General features: G+C 43.3%; 1 protein-coding gene across 1 annotated transcript in view; it reads left to right on the forward strand.

The window, feature by feature from the left end:
* Window positions 1-25,917, forward strand: part of LOC129696734 (coiled-coil domain-containing protein 102A-like) — a 466,367-nt gene that overhangs the window by 83,185 nt on the left and 357,265 nt on the right. The gene's annotated exons all lie outside the window — the stretch shown is intronic.

The following is a 25,917-nucleotide window of genomic DNA, read 5'->3' on the forward strand; positions in this document are numbered from 1 at the left end:
TACAGCTTCCTCGGGAAAAGTGGCGCCACATTGCCTAAACGTTGGATCACAATAATTTTTCTTCAGCTTGATGTTATTCTAAATTGATTTTGCTTTTGGAGACTAAATTGTGTAAGGAATCATTTCCAGGGGAAAGCACGCCAAATGCGAAAGTGGATCCGTCTTTTCTGATTGTGATCCACATTACAGCATCCACTATATCCTGGTAGCTCATGCATGTGGGAAGTGTGGCTGGCAACTCTAGGAAAGTGGCTCAACCGTGGAGAGGAAGCACAGAGATTTATAGTTGTGAAGTTATTCTGGCATGGAGCCACTCATTTCCTCAAAGCAGTACGTGTGATACTGGTGACTGGCTGCCATGTGAGATTATGCCTTCAAGGATAGTCTTTTCTGGGCGCTGTAGAGGAATGTGTTGGAAGCTGCTTCAGGACCAGTGTGCCTGGAACGCGCTGTGGGGGTGGTGGCTGAGGCAATTAAGAGACTTTTGGATAAGGCATATGGATATGCTGGGAATGGATTACATACAGGCAGCTAAGAGTTGGTATTGGCATCATGGTTTTCAAGAGAGAGTTCAAGTTAGCCCTTTGGGCTAACGGAATCAAGGGATATGGGGAAAAAGCATGAACGATGTACAGATTTTGGATGATTAGCCATGATCATATTGAATGGGGGTGCTGGCTCGAAGGGCCGAATGGCCTACTCCTGTATCTATTTTCTACATTTTCTATGTTTCTATGTTTGGCATAGATGTTGTGGGCCAAAGAGCCTGCTCTTATGCTGTGCTGTTCTATTTTTATGTTCTAACCTAGTTTTGTTTGACATTTCCAAATTTCCATTCACACTGTTTGGAAAGATATAGGACTCCTCACTTTTGTGTCGGACTTAATCCCATAGTGCTGAAGGCAGTTATCATACTCCTGGTAGAATTTTAGTTGATGTTAATTATCAGTAAACAAGTCAAATGATCTACATGGCAGAGTTACTGGGTTAGAACATCTTCAATGCAAGAAAACATATTGAAGAGTTCTGCATGAAATGGCTGGACCGCTTGGATGTGAAACTACAGGTTTCATTATTCAAAAGCAGGATGATTCATAGTTTATAGTAATGGTGACAAATAAGACACAAACACCAGGGCTAAACTGTTGCAGCAGCTTTTCTTGTTACGAATTCCAGATTCTGTTTTATGCCGACTCTTAACTTAATTTACACTTTATCCTTGTTTGGTTATCTCCTGTATTACACACCTCCTTTAAAAAAAAAAGATTTAATTTACTAATCGCTTAAGGCCCCCACACATTTCTTTTCAGAAATCTGATTTAAACCACTTAAATTTTCTATTCCTGCTTGCTTTGATGAATTTGCAATCTCATTATTTGATCCCTCAACTACCTCCACCTACAGTGAAAAGCATTTGTTGCGTGCTATCCAGTCAGCGGAAAGAATACACGATTGCAGACTATTCATAGCACTGTGGCGATGTCCAGCCTGGAACAAAATGGGACACAAAGTTTGTGTAGTCAATATGCCTTTAATGGTTCTCACAGTACAGCCCCCTACTGCTTCAAATGGGCACGGGCGTTGTCCGACCTTATATACTCCCAGGGGAGCCCCGTGACCTGCACCTCCCATCCCCGAGACACTTGGCTCCTCCCTCCAGAGCCGAGGGTTCGCACTGCGCATGGTTCACCACCAGGTAGCGCCACATCACCTACCTTGTCACAGTGCAAAAATAAAAGCCGTCACAAAATAAACATTCCAAGCCCACATACTTTTAATCCTTCAAGCACTGTTCAAATCTGATTAGACTTTAGACTCTAGAGATACAACTTGGAAATAGGCCCTTTGGCCCACTGAGTCTGTGCTGACCAGCAATCATCCAGACACTTGAAAATTGCTTTGCAGCATAATGTCAGGCAGGTTTGAGTGTGGAAGCTTCGTCTTTCAGATGGTGTCATCTGTTAATAGGTCTGTTGCTGTGAATGAATATTACGGTGGGTGTTCTAATTTATGAGATTGCTGAGTGATGGATGGGTTCTCCGCGGCCATCCGGGAGGCATCGAGACCACGGCACCTCGATAAAGACCGCTGGCGCGTTCCTTGTCCGCAGCAGCAGCCCAGCGGGAAGACTTCTGACCCGGTGGTACATCTGTGTTAGGCAAGTTACTGGAAAGGATTATGAGGGATAACATATATATGCATTTGGATCGACAAGGAACGCTGCATTGGAAGGCAAGCGCATGGGATCCAGGGAGAGCTAACTGACTGAATGAAGAATTGGCTTCATGGAAGCAGAGATTGTAGTGGAAGGTTGTTTTTTGGACTGGAGACCTGTTATTGTAGAGAGTGTAAATGGTTTTCAAAAATTACAGCAGGGTCATGGTCAGTTGGGCAAGTGGGCTGAGGAATGGCTAATGGAGTTTAATATAGATATGTGAGGTGTTGTTGGGATAATAGAGTCAGATACCATCTAATACCCTGTGGAAATTTCAAATACTAGAGGGCACAGCTTTACGATCAGAGGGAAATTGCTTAGGAGTGAGGTGCAAGGCAACTGTTTTTATGCAGTGAGTTGTGGGTGCCTGGAACACGGTACCAAGGAGGAGATGGAAGCAAATACTATTGTAGCATTTCAAAGGTTTTTAGAAAGACACCTGAATATGCAGGGAATAGATATGCATTACCTGCAGGCAGTGGAACTTAGACATCATTATCGGCACAGATATTGTGGACCAAAGAGCCTGTTCCTGTGTTGTTTGGGTATATGTTCTATGAACCAGCATTATGCCCCTGTCCCACTTAGGAAACCTGAACGGAAACCTCTGGTGACCTTGCGCCCCACCCAAAATTTCCGTGTGGTTCCCGGAGGTTTTGGTCACTCTCCCTAATGGTCGAAAGTGGTTTTTGCGTAGTTGAGGCGACTTCTATGATCCTGCGATTATTTAAACAAATTCAAAAGCGACCGCGACTAAAAATAGGTTGCCGTATGGTCGAAGCCGGTGGAGTGGGGTCGCTATTTACTTACAGGCAGTCGAAGGCCATCTCCTTCGCTGACCAGCCATTTTGATTGGCTCATTGGAGTTTTCAGCAAAGATCTTGTAGGATCTTTGGTATTCAGGACCTAGAAGATCCGCCGGAAGTAAAAATGCCCGCTAACTTTATTAAACTTCTTAAAACTGTCTCCACTCCTTCTCCCCCAACTTCTCTCCCCTTTCTTTCTCCTTCTCTCTCGCCCTCCTCTCTCCCCTCCTCTCTCCCCTTCTCTCTCCTTCTCTCTCCCCTTCTTTCCCCATCTCTCCCTCCCTCCCGCGCTCTCTGAAGGACTTACCATGCTCTGTGGCAGCCGTTTATCTTCCTCTTCATCGCGCAGACAGCGCTCCTCTGCTGTCCCTGGCCCCCACCTTCGTGACGTGTTTGTGTGTATGTGTGCGTGGTCGGTAGCAAAGATCCTGTAGGATCTTTGGTCAGTAGATGCAGCTCACGCTTCGGTCGAGGCTTTCCAGGCGAGTGATCAAAACCTCTGGCGACTCATGGAAACCTTGGGTGGGGCGCAAGTTCACCAGAGGTTTCCGAAGTGGGACAGGGGCATTATAAATACAGAGACTGGGTATCCTGTGGTGAATAATTAACTTGTAAAGGCATGATCCAGAAGGTCACTCACCTGGATGAGTGCAGTTGCAAAAACACTCAAGCAGGTTGAAGGCACACAGGACAGTGCAACCTGCGTAACTGGCGCCACATCCACTACCATAAACATCCACTAAAACCATTAGGTCAATCTGACACCATAAACCATTGTAACTTGGAAATATATTATTAGCCGTTTATGTAGACTGAGTCTACATCCTGGAACTCTTTGACAAAGAATATTGGGAGTTATTTTACCCGAATGACCGCAACCATTTTAAGCAGTGATTTACCGCATTTCTGCTCAAGAGCTCTGACAATGGATTATAAATGCTGGCCTAGCCAGCGATGTATGGGAGTGATTTTTGAAGTGATGTGTAATGGATAAATACAATGATATTCTTGTTGTGGGCAGAGATAACTTTCTACCACAGAGACTTTACCTGCTCTGTTATCATTTCATCCTAATCTGGTTTGGGAAATCCTAACATTCATGGTTTGGGAAATCGACTGACTTAAAATTTTACAATAAGGTTTTCCTGATATTCTGAAATGTAATCTTCCCTACCCACATTTTTTTTAAAGGCCAATTTCTGCATTTTTCTGGAACTATAGATGACAGGCAGTCAATAGATTATGTATAACAGCCATGGGAAATTACAGAAAATGTTATATTCCACTTGCGCCAAACATTGTGGGAGTTCAATATTGATGCTAGCCAACCAGACAAGTGTAATTGGGCATCAAATTTAAAGCTCATAATGTGAATTGCAGTACTCTGACGTATGTGGCTGTGTTATTTTGCTGCAATGGAAAAGTCTCTGATATTTGAACAGAGAACGGTAAGTCATCAGACCGACTTAAGGGCCTGTCCCACTTAGGCGACTTCTTTTGTGAGTACAAGTGACCGTCATAGTCTTGTCGAATCACCGAAAATGTGAATGTATCAAATGCACCCTACGACTATGTAGGACTACGGCTATCTTAAGGGCCTGTGCCTCTGACGCGACTTTTCGCACTTCTTTGACCTTCAGCAACTGTCTGAAAAACACGCAAACTGGATCGACCGAGCACACACACACACACACACACACACACACACACACACACACACACACACACACACACACACACACACACACACACACACACACACACACACAAACACACACACACACACACACACACACACACACACACACACACACACACACACACACACACACACACACACACACACACACACACACACACACACACACACACACCACACTCTCTCAAACACAGCAAAGATGGGGGCCAGGGAAAGCAGGGGAGCGCTGTCTGAAATTCACACAATGCAAAGCTAAGGTGATACCCGCGATGAACAGGAAGGTAAAAGACTGTTGGCACAGTGTACGGTAAGTCCTTTAAAAGAGCAGGGGAGGGGGGGGGGGGGGGGGGGGGGAGAAGGGGGGGGAGAAGGAGTGGAGACACTTTTAAGAAGCCAGACAACTTTTAATAAAGTTTAGCGGGCATTTAACATTACCGGTCGGTTTTCCTTAGTTTCTGGAAAACTAGTGCTTATGTTTTTATCCCCAATGAGTCAATTAAAATGCCCAGTCAGCAAAGGAGATCGCCTATGGCTACCCTCGACCAACTATAACTGCATGGCAACCCCACTACCACTGCACTACGAGTTCAAAAGAACCATGCGGACCAATTTTTACCTGCGGAAAGTTTTTCAGCAGAAACATTTCCCCCCACCAAACTGAGGCTGCAAGTATGCGGGAACATCTCTCGTGCATGAAGGAGAGTTACAGTGACTTCCTAGGATCACGTATCGACCATGCTACAACTACCTACGATTATCTCCTGCACTTGCCAAAGAAGTCCCCTATGTGGGACAGGCCCTTTAAGAACATCCTCGTGAGAGAAGGTGAACAGCCAGAAGTAGTTGTGCACGTAGGCACACATGATGTGGGTAAGAAGAGGAAGGAGGTTCCGCAACGTTAGTATAGAGAACTAGGTAGAAGACTGAAAAGCAGGACTTCTAGGATGGTTATCTCTGGGTTGCTCCCTGTACCTTGTGCTAGTCAGGGTAGGAACAGGGAGATAGGGGACCTGAATGTATGCCTGAGGAGTTGGTGCAGGGGGCAGGGATTTAGATTTGTGGATTACTGGGATCTCTTCTGGGGCAGGGACAACTGTATAAAAGGGATGGGTTGCACCTTAATTGGAGGGGGACTGCCATTTTGGCAGGCAGGTTTGCTAATGCTACACGGGTGGGTTTAAACTAAAGAGTGGGAGGGGTGGAGTCAACAATGTGGAAGTGTATGCGTGCAGGTAACGGGAAAGAGAGTGTAGGAAAGGTCATGTTTAAACAAACAGGGCAGGGAGATGGGAACCAATTCAAAGGGACATAAAAGGAGGGCAGAAACAAAAGGTAGAAGGGAAATAAGAAAAACAAACCTGAAAGCTTTGTGACTTAATGTGAGGCACATTTATAATAAGGTGGATCAATTGAATGTGCAGTTATTAGTTAAGGAATATGATTTAGTTGGAATTACAGAGACATGGCTCCAGGGTGACCAAGGCTGGGAGCTCAAAGCAGGGGTATTCAATATTCAGGAAGGATAGACAGAAAGTAAGAGGAGGTGGGGTGGCATTGCAGGTTAAAGAGGAGATTATTGCAATAGCAAGGAGAGACATTAGCTTGGATGCTGTAGAATCGGTATGAGTAGAACTGTGAAATAGCTGACGGCAGAAAACTTTTGTTGGAGTTGTATACAGACCACCAAGCAGCAGTAGGGAGGTTGGGGATAGCATCAAGCAGGAAATTAGGGATATGTGTAACAAAGGTACAGCAGTTATAATGGGTGACTTTAATCTACATATAGATTGGGCCAAACAAATTGGTAGCAGCTCATAGGAGCAGGATTTCCTGCAATGTAACGGGATGGTTTATTAAACCAATATTAAACCGACTAGAGGACAGGCCATCCTAGAGTGGGTATTGTGTAATGAGGAAGTCTTAGTCAGCGATCTTGTTGTGCAAAGCCCCATGGGCAACACTGACCATAATATGGTGGAATTCTGCATTGGGATGGAAAGTGACACGGTTAATTCAGAGAATAGGGTCCTGAACTTAAAGAAAGGAGACTTTGAAGGTATGAGATGGGAATTGGCTAGGATAGACTCCTGGCAAATTATACTTAATGGGTTGACTATGGAGATACAATGGCAAAGATTTAAAGACCGCATGGACGAAAAATTGTTCATCCTGTCTGGCGAAAAAATAAAGAGGGGAAGGTGGCTCAACCGTGGCTAAGGAGGGAAATCAAGGATAGTGTTAAATCCAAGGAAAAGACATATAAATTGGCCAGAGGAAGCAGCAAACCTGATGGGCTTGGTGAAAATTTAGAACTCAGCAGAGGAGGACAAAGGGGTTAATTAAGAGGGGGGAAAAGAGCATGAAAGAAAGCTTGCAGGGAATATAATAACTGACTCTAAGTTTCTTTAGATATGTAAAAAGGAAAATTATGTGAAGACAAATGTAGGTCCTTACAATCAGAGACAGGTGAATTTATAATGGGAAACAAGGAAATGGCAGAACAGTTAAACGAGTACTTTGGTTCTGTCTTCATTAAGGAAGACGCAAACAACCTCTCAGGGGACTGAGGATCTAGTGGGAAGGAGGAACTGAAGGGAATCCACATTAGTCAGGAAATGGTGTTAGGTAAACTGTTAGGACTGAAGGCAGATACATCCCGAGGGCCTGATGGTCTGCATCTCAGAGTACTCAAGGGGGTGGCCCTAGAAATCGTGGAGGCATTCGTGATCACTTTCCAATGTTCTCTCGACTCTGGATCAGTTCCTGTGGACTGTAGTGTAGCCAATGTAACCCCACTTTTTAAGAAATGAGGGAGAGAGAAAATAGGGAATTATAGATTAGTCAGCCTTACATCAGTAGTGGGGAAGATGCCCGAGTCGATTGTTAAAGATGTTATAGCAACGCCTTTGGAAAGCAGTGACAGAAACAGTTAAAGTCAGCATGGATTTATGAAGGGGAAATTATGCTGTAACAAGGATGTAACAAGTAGAGTGGATAAGGGAGAGCCAGTGAATGTGGTGCACCTGGACTTTCAAAAAGCCTTCGACAAGGTCCCACACAAGAGATTAGTGTGCAATATTAGAGCACGTGGTATTGGGGGTAGGGTATTGACATGGGTAGAGAACTGGTTGGCAGACAGGAAGCAAAGAGTAGGAATTAACGGGTCCTTTTCAGAATCGCAGGCAGTGACTAGTGGGGTGCTGCATGGCTCGGTGCCAGCACCCCAGTTATTTACAATATATATTAATGATTTAGAAGAGAGAATTAAATGAAACATCTCCAAATTTGCGGAAAACACAAAGCTGAGTGGCAGTGGGAGCTGCTATGAGGATGCTAAGAGGCTGTAGGGTGACTTGGATAGGTTGGGTGAATGGGCAGATGCATGGCAGATGTAGTATAATGTGTATAAATGTGAGGTTATTCACTTTGGTGGCAAGAACAGGAAGGCAGATTCTTATCTGAATGGTGTCAGATTAGGAAAAGGGGAGGTGCAACAAGACCTGGGTGTGCTTGTACATCAGTCACCAAAAGTAAGCATGCAGGTACAGCAGAGAGCTAAGAAATCTAACGGCATGTTGGCCTTCATTGCGAGAGGATTTGAATTTAGGAGCAAGGAGGTCTTACTGCTGTTATGCAGGACCCTGGTGAGACAGCACCTGGAGTATCATGTGCAATTTTGGTGTCCTAATTTGAGGAATTACTTTATTGCTATTGAGGGAGTGCGTGGGTTCATCAGGTTAATTCCCGTGTAATGGCGTGTGATGAAAGAATGTGTCGACTGGGCTTGAGAATCCCATGAGGCAACAATGGCCTGTCCTTACCAGTACGATCAATGACTCTGCCTCCTCTAACCCTGCACCTCAAGCCCCCTATTCCCAAGATTGTTTGATCAGCCCGTATCAATCAACACACATCCACAATACCCTGTTTTTATCCATCTTTCCTATTTTGATTTTTTTATAAAAAGGTTTATCGTTTTTGCGATGTAGTTGTTGCTGTCAAGCCCAGCACGTCTGCTGATTCCTGGTTGCCAGTGATTTACTGATTGGCTGATTGGCCATTCCTGATTCCCACTGGGAAGAAGATAGTTGTTTTCTTGAACAACCCTCCAGATTACCAACTTCTCACCAACTTCTACAGATGTGCCGTAGAAAGCATTTTATCAGAATGCATCACAACTCCATCCCGATGTTGGGGGAGTCCAGAACCAGGGGTCACAGTTTAAGAATAAGGGGTTGGCCATTTAGGACTGAGATGAGGAAAAACCTCTTCGCCCAGAGAGTTGTGAATCTGTGGAATTCTCTGCCACAGAAGGCAGTGGAGGCCAATTCACTGGAGAGAGTATTCAGGAGAGAGTTAGATTTAGCTCTAAGGGCCAAAGGAATCAAGGGATATGGGGGGAAAAAGCAGGAACGGGGTACTGATTTTACATGTTGTTTAAGAAGGAACTGCAGATGCTGGAAAATCGAAGGTACACAAAAATGCTGGAGAAACTCAGCGGGTGCAGCAGCATCTATGGAGCGAAGGAGATCATTCGTTCCATAGATGCTGCTGCACCCGCTGAGGTTCTCCAGCATTTTTGTGTACATACTGATTTTACATGATCAGCCATGATCATATTGAATGGCGGTGCTGGCTTGAAGGGAGGAATGGCCTACTCCTGCACCTATTTTTCTGGGTTTCTATGTTTCTAACCCTTAAACCAGCCAGTCTAATCACACACTCTTGTTTGCTTCCTGTACTCTAAAAATCATCCATTTTTCACAATAAATTGCCCACTTACCTTTTCAAAGTTAGTTCAAAACCATTTTGGCATCACAGGTAAAAGCATTTCACAAAAATACATGGAGCTTCAGTTTGTGAGCACTTTGGTCAATTAGGTGTTTAAGAGGGAACTGCAGATGCTGGAGAATCGAAGGTTACACAGAAAAGCTGGAGAAACTCAGCGGGTGCAGCAGCATCTATGGAGCGAAGGAAATAGGCAACGTTTCGGGCCGAAACCCTTCTTCAGACTGAGGCAACGTTTCGGGCCGAAACCCTTCTGGCAACGTTTCGGGCCGAAACCCTTCTGGCAACGTTTCGGGCCGAAACCCTTCTGGCAACGTTTCGGGCCGAAACCCTTCTGGCAACGTTTCGGGCCGAAACCCTTCTCTGAGTCTGAAGAAGGGTTTCGGCCCGAAACGTTGCCTATTTCCTTCGCTCCTTAGATGCTGCTGCACCCGCTGAGTTTCTCCAGCTTTTCTGTGTAACCTTGGTCAATTAGGTGTTGATCTGTTCCTAAACGCAGTAAAGTGTTGTTTTGTCAATGAAGTATTATTTGGCTATTTCAAACTCCAGACAAGGCAAAGGTCTTATTCCTAAAATACTTCCATTTTCTTAAAATCTGTCACAAGATTTCTGCATATTGGAACCATTTCAGCAGTTAAGCAACTGTGACATGTTCCAGTTCATTGACCTTTGTGTTTAACTGATTGGTTCTTCCTTATTTAACAACTGTTGTTGATTTTAACTCTTGTGGACGTTCTGTTTTGCCTGATCCTATCAACCTTTAGATTGTTTTGGTTTATTTAATTCCTGACCCTAATTACACAATTAAAAGGGCTGCGGGAACCAAAAGTGAAATTAGCAGAGGGGAACGGAACAAAAGACTAGTGTAGTCGTCAGGTTCCCACTCTGAATGTGTGTTGCTGCTCTGATCTGATCTGTATTCAGTTGCGATTATAGTTCATGGTGATGTAACGTGATTGTGGTGCAGGCTCTTCTTGGTAGGGGCCTGAACTCAGAAACAAGCTGCAATCTATGTTGCTTTTCTATTTCCTGTTTTAAAAGCCCCCCCTACGGCCATTGAACCCCTAACTCTAAAGATCCAATGGATCCCTGCAGTGAGGAACAGCCAATTAACTTGTTTAGTCAAGCTTGCTTTGCTTACATGTTCATTGGCGTCTCTGATATCCAAGAGACACCAGTTACAAACCCTTGTGCTGTTTAAGGGACAGAAGTTTAGGGGTAACATGAGGGGGAACTTCTTTACTCAGAGAGTGGTAGCTGTGTGGAATGAGCTTCCAGTGGAAGTGGTGGACGCAGGTTCGATTTTATCATTTTGGAATAAATTGGATAGGTATATGGACGGGAAAGGAATGGAGGGTTATGGTCTGAGTGCAGGTAGATGGGACTAGGGGAAAATAAGTGTTTGGCACGGACTTGAAGGGCCGAGATGGCCTGTTTCCGTGCTGTAATTGTTATTGTTATATGGTTTATATTCTGCCATCCAGGTAACGCTTCTGTGGAAAGGGAAGTAGGAGATATTTGTTTAGCCTTGCCCACATCATTATTTTACAATTTCAATATCAATACCGAAGCAAGCATTTTGCCATTTTCAACTCCGGTGGAGAAGAACTGTAACTGAACTTTCTTTTGTTGTATTTTATTTTTTACTAAGGTTTTACTATGCCTGTTGTACTGCTGCAGGTAAGAATTTCATTGTTCTTTTTCGAGGCATTTGACAATAAAACACTGTTGACTCTTGAAATCTTGGAGCACTGTACTAATGCTGCAGACCTGACAACCCTTTCTTCTTTGGATTTAAGAACTGAGCATTCACCCAAACATGTGTATCGTGACCTATTCTAAATTGTCCTTTATTCTTAGTTCTTCAACTGGCAAGGTTTTAAGTCCAACGCACGGTGCCAATTGTTTACTGCTTTCTGATTTAACTTGTCCTTTCTTTCTGACTTCATGATTTAAGGGTATTAGTAAAATCCTGCCTTAAGGGCCTGTGCCTGTCACCTTCAACTGAAGATTCAGACTGAATTTCATTTAAGGTACACAAAAAAGCTGGAAAACTCAGCGGGTGCAGCAGCATCTATGGAGCGAAGGAAATAGGCAACGTTTCGGGCCGAAACCCTTCTTCAGACTGTTTCATTTATGTCTGCTCGCCAGTCCATTTAAACAACGGAAACTTCTGGAAAATCAAGAAATCTCCTGCATTTTCTTTTTGCATTAGCCAATAGAAAAGTACGTTTGAAAGACACAAAATGCTGGAGTAATTCAGCAGGCCAGGCAACATCTCTGGAGAACATTGATAGGTGACATTTTGGGTTGAGAATCTTTTTCAGAAAAGTACTTTCAACTATTTTCTTCACAATATTCAAGTACATTTGTGAGATGTTGTTTATTTCATTCTCACTTTTTTTTTTTTACTATCCCTTTCCTTCCATTCTTCCTCGCTTCTTTTAATCACTTTTGTGCTCTGCAATTCCTTTTCCTTCAGTTTATTTGCCAATGAAGAAGGGCCTCAACCCAAAATGTAACCCATTCCTTCTATCCTGAGATGCTGCCTGTCCGTCCAGTATCTTGTGCCAATCTTAGAATTAAGGAGCATATTTCCAACCCACTGTATAGGTTTGTGTTCTCTTATGTGGTGTGTGAGTTGCAAATGTGATGATTCTTCACTGTAGCCATTACTGGACTTACAAAAGAGAGGCATTCCTGGAAAACATTTAGTTGAGTGCAATTTTGCAAATTGAGAATGTTGGGTAAGAAATATTCTGGGTATTTCGACACTGTGTGTTTCTCCGATTGGATACGTGCGTTATTCGTTATAACCATATAACCATATAACAATTACAGCACGGAAACAGGCCATCTCGGCCCTACAAGTCCGTGCCGAACAACTTTTTTCCCTTAATCCCACCTGCCTGCACTCATACCATAACCCTCCATTCCCATCTCATCCATATGCCTATCCAATTTATTTTTAAATGATAAAATCGAACCTGCCGACACCACTTCCACTGGAAGCTCATTCCACACCGCTACCACTCTCTGAGTAAAGAAGTTCCCCCTCATATTACCCCTAAACTTCTGTCCCTTAATTCTGAAGTCATGTCCTCTTGTTTGAATCTTCCCTATTCTCAAAGGGAAAAGCTTGTCCACATCCACTCTGTCTATCCCTCTCATCATTTTAAAGACCTCTATAAAGTCCCCCCTTAACCTTCTGCGCTCCAGAGAATAAAGACCTAACTTATTCAACCTATCTCTGTAACTTAGTTGTTGAAACCCAGGCAACATTCTAGTAAATCTCCTCTGTACTCTCTCTATTTTGTTGACATCCTTCGTATAATTGGGCGACCACAATTGTACACCATACTCCAGATTTGGTCTCACCAATGGCTTGTACAATTTTAACATTACATTCCAGCAGTTATGGTGAAAAACAGGTTGGCAAATCATAGTCACTCCACCCCAGAGTTCAAGGCACTGCAGCAAAAATTTGTAAATGACATGTAGAAATCGAGAAACACCTGCATAAGCTTTCTATCAAACGTTTGCGTTGTACCTGGAGTCTTGGTTTGAATTTAACAGCTGTGCTCTTCTGTCCGAGGGAGGTAAATAAAGTTAGCAGTGCCAATTGCAAGAGATTAGGGCTTGTGAGCCAGGACTGGCGACCCTCGGGCAGATCTTGAGAATCCCTTGAGGCCATGATGGCCTATCCTTACTAGTATGTTCAACGACTCTGCCTCCTCTAACCCAGCATCTCAAGCCCCCTACTCCCAAGATTATTTGATCACCCCGTATCAATCAACACACATCCACAATCCCCTGTTTTTATCCATCTTTCCTATTTGATTTTTTTAATAAAAACGTTTATATTTTTTGCGATGTAGTTGTTGCTGTCAAGCCCAGCACATCTGCTGATTCCTGATTGCCAGTGATTGGCCATTCCTGATTTCCACTGGGAAGAAGATAGATAGTTGTTTTCTTGAACAACCCTCCAGATTACCAACTTCTCACCAACTTCTACAGATGTGGCGTAGAAAGCATTTGATCAGAATGCATCACAGCTCCATCCAACACCTCAAGAAACTGCAGAGGATTGCACGCAGCCCAAACCATCACACAAACCAACCTTCCATGCTATTGACTCCGTTTATACCTCACGCTGACACAGTGAGGTCACCAGCATAATCAAGGATGAGTCGCACCCTGGCCACACGCTCTTTCCCCCTCTCCCATCAGGCAAAAGGTATCGAAGTGTGAAAACACTCAACTCCAGATTTGGGGACAGTTTCTTCCCAGCTGTTATCAGGCAACTGAACCATCCTACTAAAATTCCTTAACAATCTCTCAAAATTCGCGCACTCAACTCATCCAACTTTCAACCTGTAAAAAAATCATTGGTTGACCAAATTAAGGTGCTTCAGTGAGCAATCGAATACAGTCAAACACGCTTCTGCAGCCAGTCTCTCGCTCCCAGAGCAACCCTAATCTAAACACATGCAAATGAGCTCTAAACACGTGAGCAGAATCGTACACAGACAAGAGAATATACCACCTATTACTATCACAAAACCACACTCCAATATAAAATACAAGCATTTGTCTAATATCGCATTTGTTAACTGTACAGTTCCAAAAGCAAATCACAATATTTTTTAATTCCTCCTCGTGGTGTTTTCAATCAATGGAACATTTCCCTCAATAGAGCGATTGGAGGATTCAAACCTCTGGCTGAATAGCCACGAGTCGGACTCCAATTATAATAGCAGTCTTAATCAAACTATGTTCTTAGACAGTCGATTCGAACCACTATTACAACAGTGTACCTAACATTCAAAGTTTAAATCAAAGGCAATACACAGCGAATACAATGAGACAACGGCAAATCTTGATCACACTTTATACTACAGTAAAAAATTCTAATGTACACAGGTTAAACTAGAAGAAATATATATATATACACTTTGTATTAACCAGCACCTCAATATGAGGTCCTGAATGTAGTCAATTTGAATCGAAACTTTTTCAGCTCGTTTTTTTCTCTGTCCAATTAAAGTTCAAATTCAAATTTAAGCAGATCTTTAGGATTATGAAATTCTCAGGATTGGTTAAAAGTATTTTCAGTCAATTTATACTTTAACCACTGAGTTCCCAGTACCTTTACGAGACTCTTCCCCCTGTTTTAACAGAGATCCAGATACTCTCACACAGGCGGGGAATCAAACCCACATAGGCTCACCATTGCAAAGGGCTTTTTCCTTCCTACCTGCTTGGTACAGGGTGTCAGCTGGCAGTCGATGCCGATTTTTATAGTGCCTTTCCAATTTGCATCCCCAGCAATGACGCAATACTTTCCCTCTTACTACTGTTTAGACCCAGTCCTGTTTTCCAATATCCAGCCAATCGGATATCCAAGTCTGGGCAGAGTCTCAAACCACTAAGTTATTCTCGATGCCAGGCCAACTCAATGGTACCTAATGGTTAGATTTTGCAACAGCGCTGTCGACTTAGTTTTTAGTGGACCTCGAACCCCTGGGAAGGGAAGGGCCTCAAACTCCAAAAAGGCAGGAACGCCCTCAGTGCTTGCTGGACTACTGTTCTACGATCTCGTTGGGAACACCAACGAATGATTGATCGCGAATGATTGATCCGCTCCGACTAGCGAAGTGGGAATACCAATGCGAAAACCGCACCGTTGCACCGATTTCTCCCCTCGCAATCGGGAACAGCTCAACATCCTCGATCGCAAACTTGTGTCTGGGGGTCCTTTGAGATCCCGGACGAGCCCCCAATGTAATTATGCTCCTAGAGCTAACCCCTTTAGTCTAGTTAAGTAAAACACTGAGTCAAGCACTGGAGCACTACATTTTTATTTTATGAAACAATACGCTTTATGAAACAAATTCCCTATACGATACCTAGCCACACCGCGGGATCAATCCTTGTCTCTGCTTGTCCAGGCCCTTCAGCCTAGTGCAAGCGGATACTTTCAAAAGGTTACGCAGTCCCAAGCGCTCCTCCAGAAGATCGACAACGAACCTCGTGGTGGGTTACCTTTTATAGGTCATCGTACCTTGTGGGGCAGATCTATATGGGGGTGGTATCGTTACAAACCAATCACATAAATCTATTATATTAAAGTGTTATTGACTGTCCCCCAACCCAATTACAAAGCATCCCATTACAATGTTTCCACAGAAGCGTCTGGAAGGAAGTCAATCAATCAAGTAATGCAACATTCTCCTGGGGAGTATAAACAATTCAACAAGGCTTTACACATCAGCCAATCATTAAATAGTAACACAAACATCTTGTAACATTATTAACAGTATTTACAATCCTTCTGCTGCCAGCCCATCATGCTAATGCACTTGGCAACACCTTTGGGTTTCCCTGCAAAGTACTCATACATTTTAACAATAGTGAGGACATCTGGAGCTCACCTTATCTGATAGTTCAATCTCAGACCTAGACTGGCTGGTGCCAATTTGCAGCTTTCAGCTTTGCACAGAAATTAACCAAACAGGTTTTGCAGATGCAATGATCCTCCATTTTAAATATCCCTATTTTAGCCAATATTAACAAGTACACATGACAATAAACTAAATTTAACTAAACTCAAAGGTATTTTTTACCGAGTTGTGGATAGGGAGTTCCAGGAATTAAACGTGGTATCAATGAATTACGAGCTGGAACAAAATCTAAAAGCTGCAGATCCAAGGAGTCTATAAAAATTACAAAATACTGGAAGATGTCAGCAGATCGGACAGTATATGCGAAGAGAGAAACAGAATTAACATTTCAGGTTCAGGTCGAGGCCCCTTCATTAAAATAAAAGATAATAACGAGGTCTTATCAGTAAGCTTCTCAGAATCTGTGCATCTCTGTAATTTGTAGGTTTAACTTTCCCTGTTACCATATAAGTGTCAGTGTTTTAGATTTGATTATCAATCTTACATAGTCTAAATAATTTGATTTTATCCAGATGCACCACTGACCCGGGTGAATCTCATCCCCCTTAAACCTTGCACAGACCAGGTCATCCATCGCGTTTTATTATTTTCTGTCTATGTTTTTATGTAGTTTTTGTTATTTTTTGTAGGGGTGTGTGTGTGTGGGAGGAGGGGGGGGGGGGAAACTTTTTATATCTCTCCCTGCACGGGAGACCCGACCTTTTCTCGTCGGGTTTCCGTTGTTGTTGGGGCTGCAACGAGGAGTGGCCTCCAACAGGAAGAGACCGGGGACTCTGGTGCCGACGACTCACCTCACCGTCGCGGGGCTGACCGAGTCTGGAGCGGTGGAGGAAGGCTGCTGCTGCTGCTGCTGCTGCTGCTGCTGCTGCGGCCCGACCGGAGATTCGGAGGCTCCAACGGCAGGTCTGTTGACGGCGGCACCGGGAGCCCGCGGGTCCCTGGAGGGAGACCGCTTTTCAGGGCTCTCGCAACGGCGACTTCTCGCCGCCGCTCGAAGAGCTCCTGGAGCGGGGCCTACAGCACCGCCCCGCGCGGCTTGGAATGGCCGCGGGACTCTGCGAGCGCCCGCCGGGGGCTCTAACACCAAGACCCGGTGTGCGACCTCGCATCACCCGGCGTGGCTTTAATGGCCGCGGGACAATCGCCATCGCCAGCCGAGGGCTTTGACTTTGACTCTGACATCGGTGGGGGGGGAGAGTGCAGTGGAGAGATAAGTTTATTTGGCCTTCCATCACAGCGATGTGATGGATGTTTATGTAAATTATGTTGTGTCTTGGGTCTATTTGTTTGTAATGTATGGCTGCAGAAACGGCACTTCGTTTGGACCTCAAGGGGTTCAAATGACAATTAAATGTATCTTGTATCTTGTATCTTGTATCCTGTTTAACCAGGCCAGTAATCTCGCTCCTGAGTTTCTCCCCATCTTCATCAATGGAACCATCATTGCATGATTCCTGTCTTCTCCTAGTGCATTTCCAGTTTCTCCTTAAATGCCGATGTGCTGTTGCATTTGAGCTTCGTCCATGGCTGTGAGTTCCAGATTCTTGAAACTCTCTGGATTGAAAATGCAGTTGTTTTGAATTTATTTTTTGATTTCTTGGTGACTGTCTTCAATTGATGACCTTTAAATTGCCATCTTTTCACATATCATGCCTTCAAAATTCAATTCCAATTCTGCTCAATTGAAAATGAAAGCAACATTGCTAGTTGTCGGGTGAGTGTGATGCGTCTGCCTTCACTAGTTAAGACCCAATTGTATTGCCATATAAATGCTTGTTAGTAAATCTACTATGTCAATGTGTTAACGATAGTAAAAATTGGAAAACAGAATTAAAGAATACTAGATCAAGTGCAGACCCGTTGGGTCTGCTCCCCCAATGGTGTGATCCCCCAACCCAATATTCCACCATGCACCCGTCTCCTCCAACGGAACTGAAGCCGTTCCCAAATGTAAGATTCCAGCACTCCCCTGCCTCCCTCAGCAGTGGATTGAAAAAAAACTCCAATTGCACCTCCCCTGCCTGCTGCAGCAGTTCCAATTGCAATACCAATTGGCCCTCCCCCTCCTGTTGAAGCACTTGCTGTGATATCCCATTGAGGTGAAAAGTTCAGAGTGTTCCTGTCTTGCAACTTTGTTTTGAAGTGTGTTGGAAGCTGATAGGAAGGAGCAGCGAATCAAAAGGCAGAAAGGCAGCCGGACGCCAGGCGGCAGGCGGCAGCCACACAGTTTTAATATATAATAGATAAATGCATTTTAAATAGTGTATTTTTCAAATTAGATGGTGCTACATTAATATGTGACCTACAGAGGGCACTATAGACTCACTGTTACTTAACCTGACAAGTATGTTCCAGAAATGCTGCCCCAATTTTAAACAATTTGTTCTCTATCCAGAATTAGTTATACTTAATATGAATGAATGAATCTGCGTTTTGTAGGCAACTGCCTGAAATCTGACATTTCTAAGTAATTTTACCATGTGTGTAATCTCAGCCTGACTTTGACTGTTTTAATGAGGAAGTGTGTTGATGTAAGTATCCTAGCTGTAAGAGCAGAGAAAATAATTGAAGTCTCATGTGCTCAGACTTCCACTGGATTCAGAGTACCTCTACATTCAGCCCCCGAGATTTGACATAAATGGCAATAAAGCACAGCTAATGTCATTTTTGTGGGGTTATCAATGCAGTGTGGTAGTAAAAAACATGCACTTTCAGGGGAAGTATGATAAATGTTCCTTTTATAGCGTGGATATAAAGGCATTCTTGGACAGTGTACAGACGGACAAAAGAGTGGGAGGATAGCAAGTCTGTCCTATTTTATATTCATTTATATCAATTACTTAAAAAAGAGAAGGTAATATATGCCTACTAAACTTGCTGCTTGATTTTCTTACTCTGCAACTGGGAAGAAGTTATAAATCTGAGTGCAATAAGAGAGGTAAATCACACAATATAAAAACGTTCTTTTACCCGTGAAAAGAATTATAGCAGCAGAATAATGACTAGAGGGCAGAATCTCAAAGGCCTCGTCTCTTAGAGAACTGAAGAGGGCTATATTTTTCTCTCTTTGCTCATTTTAGCAAAATTGTAGATGCCTTTGAACATTGGTCTACTGCCAACGAGAATGTAAAAAAACTGGTAGCAGCATTACCTTGAGGATTTAATTTACCCAACAATGCTTCATAGAAATTAACATAAATTGCAAAAGGGAAAAAGATATTATTAAGGTGATGTTAAATCTGGCATAAAATATTCATGTGTAGTTAAGCCAGTGTAGTTATTCGCCCCAGAGAATGGGTCAGGCAGCGGCAGACAGGAACACCATTTTTCAACACTCACGCACAAAGTTATGCTCCATTGGTTATGCTCCATTGGCAAACAAAGGATTTCAGTTGCTTTTGTGATGACGTTTTCCTCTTCTATATTGTGGAATGCCATCTTTCACCTCTGCCAGGGTCAGACTGGTTAACAGTGTCACACCGTGAGGCTGCAGGCAGATGTAGCCAAGCCTACCATCTTAATGTTCACTTCAAAACTGCAGAGTTTGTTATCATCTCAACACCATGCTTCATATTGAGGGAGTACATTGTAATTATAGTCTCACATGCCCAGATATGATACTTAAATGCACTTTGACTTTATGAAATCATCTATGGAAAAAATAGCATTGATTATTAAGTGACTGAGCGGCTGCCGAAATGAGCTGAGAAGCCCATTACCACCCATGGCATGGGTTTGATAGCTGGCTACTGTGCATCTCTCTGGCTGTTGGCCTGCAATCTAAGTGCATGACTGTGCAACTAAATTCCACAATTTACGCTTGCACTGAAACCCTGAAGTTGGCACCAATTCAGCGAATAAAGATGCTGGTCAATAGAACCGCGACAATGTCACACACGGAGAAGGTGGGTGAGAAAAACAGCAACCAGATCTACCCGTTCTTGGAGAATAGCCAAGGTATTTAAAGAAGTCGGTGAGAAAATAGCAAGTTATTTAATCATGACTCTTCAAAATCCTCTTGATTCATTAATTCACCCCTTAATTCGGGAGATTGTCTGTGTCACTCCGTTATTTGAGAAGGGTGGAAAGGATAAATCATGAAATTATAAATCAATTAGTCTACCATCTGTTCCGGAGGAGTTACTGGAATCTATCATGAGGGAGAGAATAACTAAGCACTTCGACAAATATGAACTGGCAGAGAGAGCCAATATAGATTTTTAATGAGCACGTTTTGTCTCGGTTATTAAAATGGACTTCAAGAAGACTTTCAATAAAGACAGCAAAAATGAAAGAGTATGTAATTGATGGCAGATTTTCATTATATGTTATCATGACAATAGAGTGACATATACCTTGCTTTTACAATGACACTAGACCAAGTGGGACCTGTTTGGTCTCGTCCCCGGTTGCGGGGGAGGGGGGGGGGGGGGGGGGGGGGGGCATGCGGCTTCACATGCACACACTCTTTTATACTGTTGCTAAAAGTCTCATCTTGACCACTTCCTGTCTATGTTGTAATTACATTTTAGAAAAAATGCTACCCTATATCGCTATGATTTTTTCGGCATCTTACTCACCGTCCTCCTCTCCTCCAACTGCCCCAAGTTTTTTTCCAATTGGTGAAATAACAAAAAAGTTATGAATGTTTAAAAAATCGTGAGTTCAGCAGATTGGTCTTCTCGCCTGTTACTCACCATGAAGAAGGTAACTCCCCTTCCGCGGGGGGGGGGGGGGGGAGGAGAATAAAGCCCCGGAGGCCGGACATGAGTCGGTCACCCCGGAAGACTGTGAGTGCAAGTTGAGTCCAGAACTTGAGTCCAGGTATATTGCATTGGAGGACCAGCCCTCCTGTGTGAACATGGGATCCAACGGGTCCCACTTAGTCTAGTTATATTAATATTATCAATTCGCTCCTTTTCCCCCATCCCCCGCCCTATCCACTCACGCATAGCCCCAAACTGCGCAGGCGCAGATAGAGAGGGAGGGTGAGGAGGTAGAGAGGGAGGGTGAGGGGGTAGAGAGGGAGGGTGAGGGGGTAGAGAGGGAGTGGGTGAGGGGGGTAGAGAGGGAGTGGGTGAGGGGGTAGAGAGGGAGGGAGGTGAGTAGAGATTGAGGGGTGGGGGTGGGAGCGCAGCATCACAGGCGAGGGCTGGTCCCCAAACGCAATACTCCACCACTCACCCATAGGTCCCAATACTCACCACTCCCTAGAGAGGGAGGGGAGGTAGAGAGGGAATGGTGGCAGTGAGGGAGGGAGGGCAGAGAGACATGGTTAGATATCTCAGTAAATAATCTGAACAGGAGCTGTAAATTGCATAGTGACATTGATAGATTAAATGAGTGAGCATGTTTGTATCAGATGGAATTTAAAATTAGAAAACACCAAGGGAGCAGAGGAGGTGAGTCCTGAGGAAAGAATTCTACACATTGTTTTTTAGGACCTAGAGAACCACTCATCCTCCACTTGGCCACTGAAAAGAAAGTCAAAACTTACTTGCCAAGTCCGGTTTCTCATCTAACATGCTTCAATCTGGTGGGAAAGCTGCACTGACTATGCTCAGTCCTGAGTTAAAGTGCGATTCGGGATCCTTATACACAGCAGTCCTGCCCCTCCCGCCCACCTCCTCCGGGGAGAAAGTGGTAATGAGATTCACTATTAAAATTACTTTGGCTGCTTTGGGAAGCCTGCTGTTAACTTAAATCATTCTTCAGCCACCGTAAAGACTGCCAAAGGGTTCAGATGACTTTTGTGACTTTGTAAAAGTTCTGAATGTTCGTGCTATATTATTGTGACATGTAGCATTAGGCCCAGAAATTCATACGTGCCATAACTAAAAAAATTGGCATAAATCGGATAAATATTGTATTAACGTACTATTAACTAATTTTGCGTATGCTTCTGAGTGAGTTAATACCAGTTGTTATAAAGATATGGACTTCCTAGTTTATGAATTTTATTTATGCAGTCACTGATATTCTGGTGTCAAACTGACCCAATTGATGTTAACAGTCATGATATGCCAATAATTTGTTACTGCTGAGATTTTCAATTACATTTCTCTGAATCATAAGTGGCACTGTTCATTGGTAGAAGAATTGGTTTTAAATAACACCAACACCAAAGTGAACATGTGCACAACACAAAAGGCATTTAAAGATTCAGACACAGTCCTTCTGTAGTAATTGTCTGAATCCTATACAGATTTGTGTGAAGCAAACCTCAAGTAAACTAACCCAAACTGAATCAACAGTTCACAGCCAGTGGTTTCTGCAGTGCCCGTCTCAAATTTGGGCAGAAATGTTGGAAGAAGACCTAGAAAATCAGAAGTGCTTCAATGTTCCTCAGATCAGTAATGATTTTAAAAAATGGAGAGAGACTCATGGTGGAGGGTTGTTGGGAAGATGTCCATAAGGGCATAATTGCAAGTGCCTTGTGGAGTCTTGTGCTGCACCAAACTATCACTAATTGTGAATGCAAAAGTCATGTTCATCAAATACCTCAGAATTTCCACGTTGATGGAATAACGTTTCTATCTGTGAACAGTAATGTGCAAAATGTGGCCTGCCTCACAAAAGACAACCTATTTGAATCCTGAGGCAAGGTTCTGAATAGTGAGGGTGATATTGATTTAAAAGCAAAACAAGCACTTGTTTTTGGTTGAAGGGTCCCGACCTGAAACATCACCGATCCACTCCCTCCACAGATGCTGCCTACCTGTTGAGTTACTCCAGCACTCTGTGTTTTACTCTAATTTGGTTAGTTGTTGAGCCTTAATAGTGTGGATGGCATTTGCATTTATCCACATTGATCAAGCTTGTAGATAAGTGAACAGTGCAGTTGTGATGCATTCTGCAGTATTGGAGGTTGGTGCTGCAGTTAGAAAGCTATGGCATTTGATAATGGGCATATTGGTCTTAACCACGTGATTGAACCTCCTGTGACAGTGCATACAAATCTGTGTTGCTTAGACTTTTGTTTTGACGACAATGGCTTCGGCTGACTGTGGAGAATTTATTTTGAGTACAACCTTGTTTCCTGACAGAAGATCACATCTGCACTCTGGGCTTTCACTTCCAAAATCTCAAGTGCAGCTAGAAGATTCTTTGAGTCCCACTGTCTCAAGTTGGGCAATTCTTGAATGACTTCCTGGATTGAAAGGGGGCCAGGTTACTCGACAGTCCTTGCATAGCTGCAAGACATCAGCATTAGTAGAGCATTAACTGGCTTTAGGTAGTGTAGACTTACTTCTGGCCATTCACATCTTTGAGCTCTTGCTCAGTTATGCAACCACTGAGCACTGTAATTTGTGTTGGCTGCATGGGACAATCAAGCAAGTGAGTAACAACATAAAGTAGGTGTGGAGCCTCCAAGAAAAGAAAGGGGACATGACATGAGAATTAAGGGACTGAAGTTTAGGGGTAACATGAGGGGGAACTTCTTTACTCAGAGAGTGGTAGCTGTGTGGAATGAGCTTCCAGTGAAGGTGGTGGAGGCAGGTTTGTTTTTATCATTTAAAAATAAATTGGATAGTTATATGGATGGGAAGGGAATGGAGGGTTATGGTCTGAGCGCAGGTAGATGGGACTAGGGGAGATTATGTGTTCGGCACGGACTAGAAGGGTCGAGATGGCCTGTTTCCGTGCTGTAATTGTTATATGGTTATATTATATGGTTATATGGTTGTGCTAATGGAACACATTTCATGGCCAACATCACTGGGTGCTGATCCTTGATGTTGTTCATCCACCTATTTCTTGGGCTTTCCAGTTGTTCTCTCATGAACTCTGCATATTACTGTTGCCTCCAAGTCAGAAATTTGTAAGCTCAAGTCCCAATTCAAAGCCTAAGCACAAGTACTGAGGCTCGATCAGCTGTGGTGCAGATGCAGTGTTTCACCATTGGAAATACTATCTTTTGAATCAAATGTTGAATCGAGGCCCTATCTTGTTCTATGATATCAAAGGAGTGCAGGTGAATTACCAATTACCTCCGGTTTCTTGGACCAGCATTAATATTTCACTCCAGCCACTAAAACATACTAAGTGAGGATTTGTTGCAAAAGTATGTACATAGATCAACATTTTTCGAGCAACCACAGCGTATTGCAAACCATCTAACAATTACAGCACGGAAACAGGCCATCTCGGCCCTTCTAGTCCATGCCGAACACTTATTTTCTCCTAGCCCCATCTATCTGCACTCAGACCATAACCCTCCATTCCTTTCCCGTCCATATACCTATCCAATTTATTTTTAAATGATAAAATCGAACCTGCCTCCACCACTTCCACTGGAAGCTCATTCCACACAGCTACCACTCTCTGAGTAAAGAAGTTCCCCCTCATGTTACCCCTAAACTTCTGTCCCTTAATTCTGAAGTCATGTCCTCTTGTTTGAATCTTCCCTACTCTCAATGGAAAAAGCTTATCCACGTCAACTCTTGTCTATCCCTCTCATCATTTTAAAGACGTCTATCAAGTCCTCCCCTTAACCTTCTGCGCTCCAAAGAATAAAGACCTAACGTTCAACCTTTCTCTGTAACTTAGTTGCTGAAACCCAGGCAACATTCTAGTAAATCTCCTCTGTACTCTCTCTATTTTGTTGACATATTTCCTATAATTTGGCGACCAGAATTGTACACCATACTCCAGAATTGGCCTCACCAATGCCTTGTACAATTTTAACATTACATCCCAACTTCTATACTCAATGCTCTGATTTATAAAGGCCAACACACCAAAAGCTTTCTTTACCACCCTATCTACATGAGATTCCACCTTCAGGGAACTATGCACAGTTATTCCTAGATCCCTCTGTTCAACTGCATTTCTCAATTCGCTACCATTTACCATGTATGCCCTATTTTGATTTGACCTGCCAAGATGTAGCACCTCACACTTATCAGCATTAAACTCCATCTGCCATTTTTTAGCCCACTCTTCCAAATGGCCTAAATCTCGCTGTAGACTTTGAAAATCTACTTCATTATCCACAACACCACCTATCTTAGTATCATCTGCATATTTACTAATCCAATTTACCACACCGTCATCCAGATCATTGATGTATATGACAAACAACACTGGACCCAATGATTTCACAAAAGTGGAATCATTTTTGTAATGTAGGAATATGGAAGACAATTTTCGTCCAATAAACAGGAAGATGATACACCACGGGATTTTCTCGCAACATAAGTTGGTCTATACCGCTAAGAACAGAGTGTGCCTCAGTTTAAAATCTTATATGAAAGATCACAGCTCTTACAGTGTAGCCCTCCTTCAATGGTAGACAACAGTGCTGGAGAAACTCAGCGGGTGCAGCAGCATCTACGGAGCGAAGGAAATAGGTAACATTTTGGGCCGAAACCCTTCTTCAGACCGAAGAAGGTCAGCCTGAAGAAGGGTTTCGGCCCGAAACGTTACCTATTTCCTTCGCTCCATAGATGCTGTCGCACCCGCTGAGTTTCTCCAGCACTTTGTCTACCTTCGATTCTACAGCATCTGCAGTTCCTTCTTGAACAGCCCTCCTTCAATAATCTCAATAAAATGCCGGTCTAAATTTTCAGCACCTTTCAGAACTCCTGGATATCCCAATCTCTTTTGTACCATAGTTAACGCTAATTGAGAAATAAAAACATTCTGTAAATCCTAGAATGTTAAAATGTTGTGAAATTTGCAAAGGCCTTCTGTTGCATTTGTTTCAAGTGCAGCAATACATTCATGAACAAAACCACATCATCTCCTGTGCAATTGCTACAAATTGCCTATTAATAAACCTCAAGGTACAGGGAATTAGTATTTAGGTGCTTTGTTGCTTTGCTAACTGAAAAATCAGTTGAGCAAATGAATCGGATGAAAGCACAAAATTTGCCTCGGATCTTCTTGTGGAAATGGACCTTTGAGATCTGAATATGAATTAAGAAAATAAAACAATGTTTT

The sequence above is a fragment of the Leucoraja erinacea genome, chromosome 4 (genome assembly GCF_028641065.1).
Source record: "Leucoraja erinacea ecotype New England chromosome 4, Leri_hhj_1, whole genome shotgun sequence".
NCBI classification, from domain to species: domain Eukaryota; kingdom Metazoa; phylum Chordata; class Chondrichthyes; order Rajiformes; family Rajidae; genus Leucoraja; species Leucoraja erinaceus.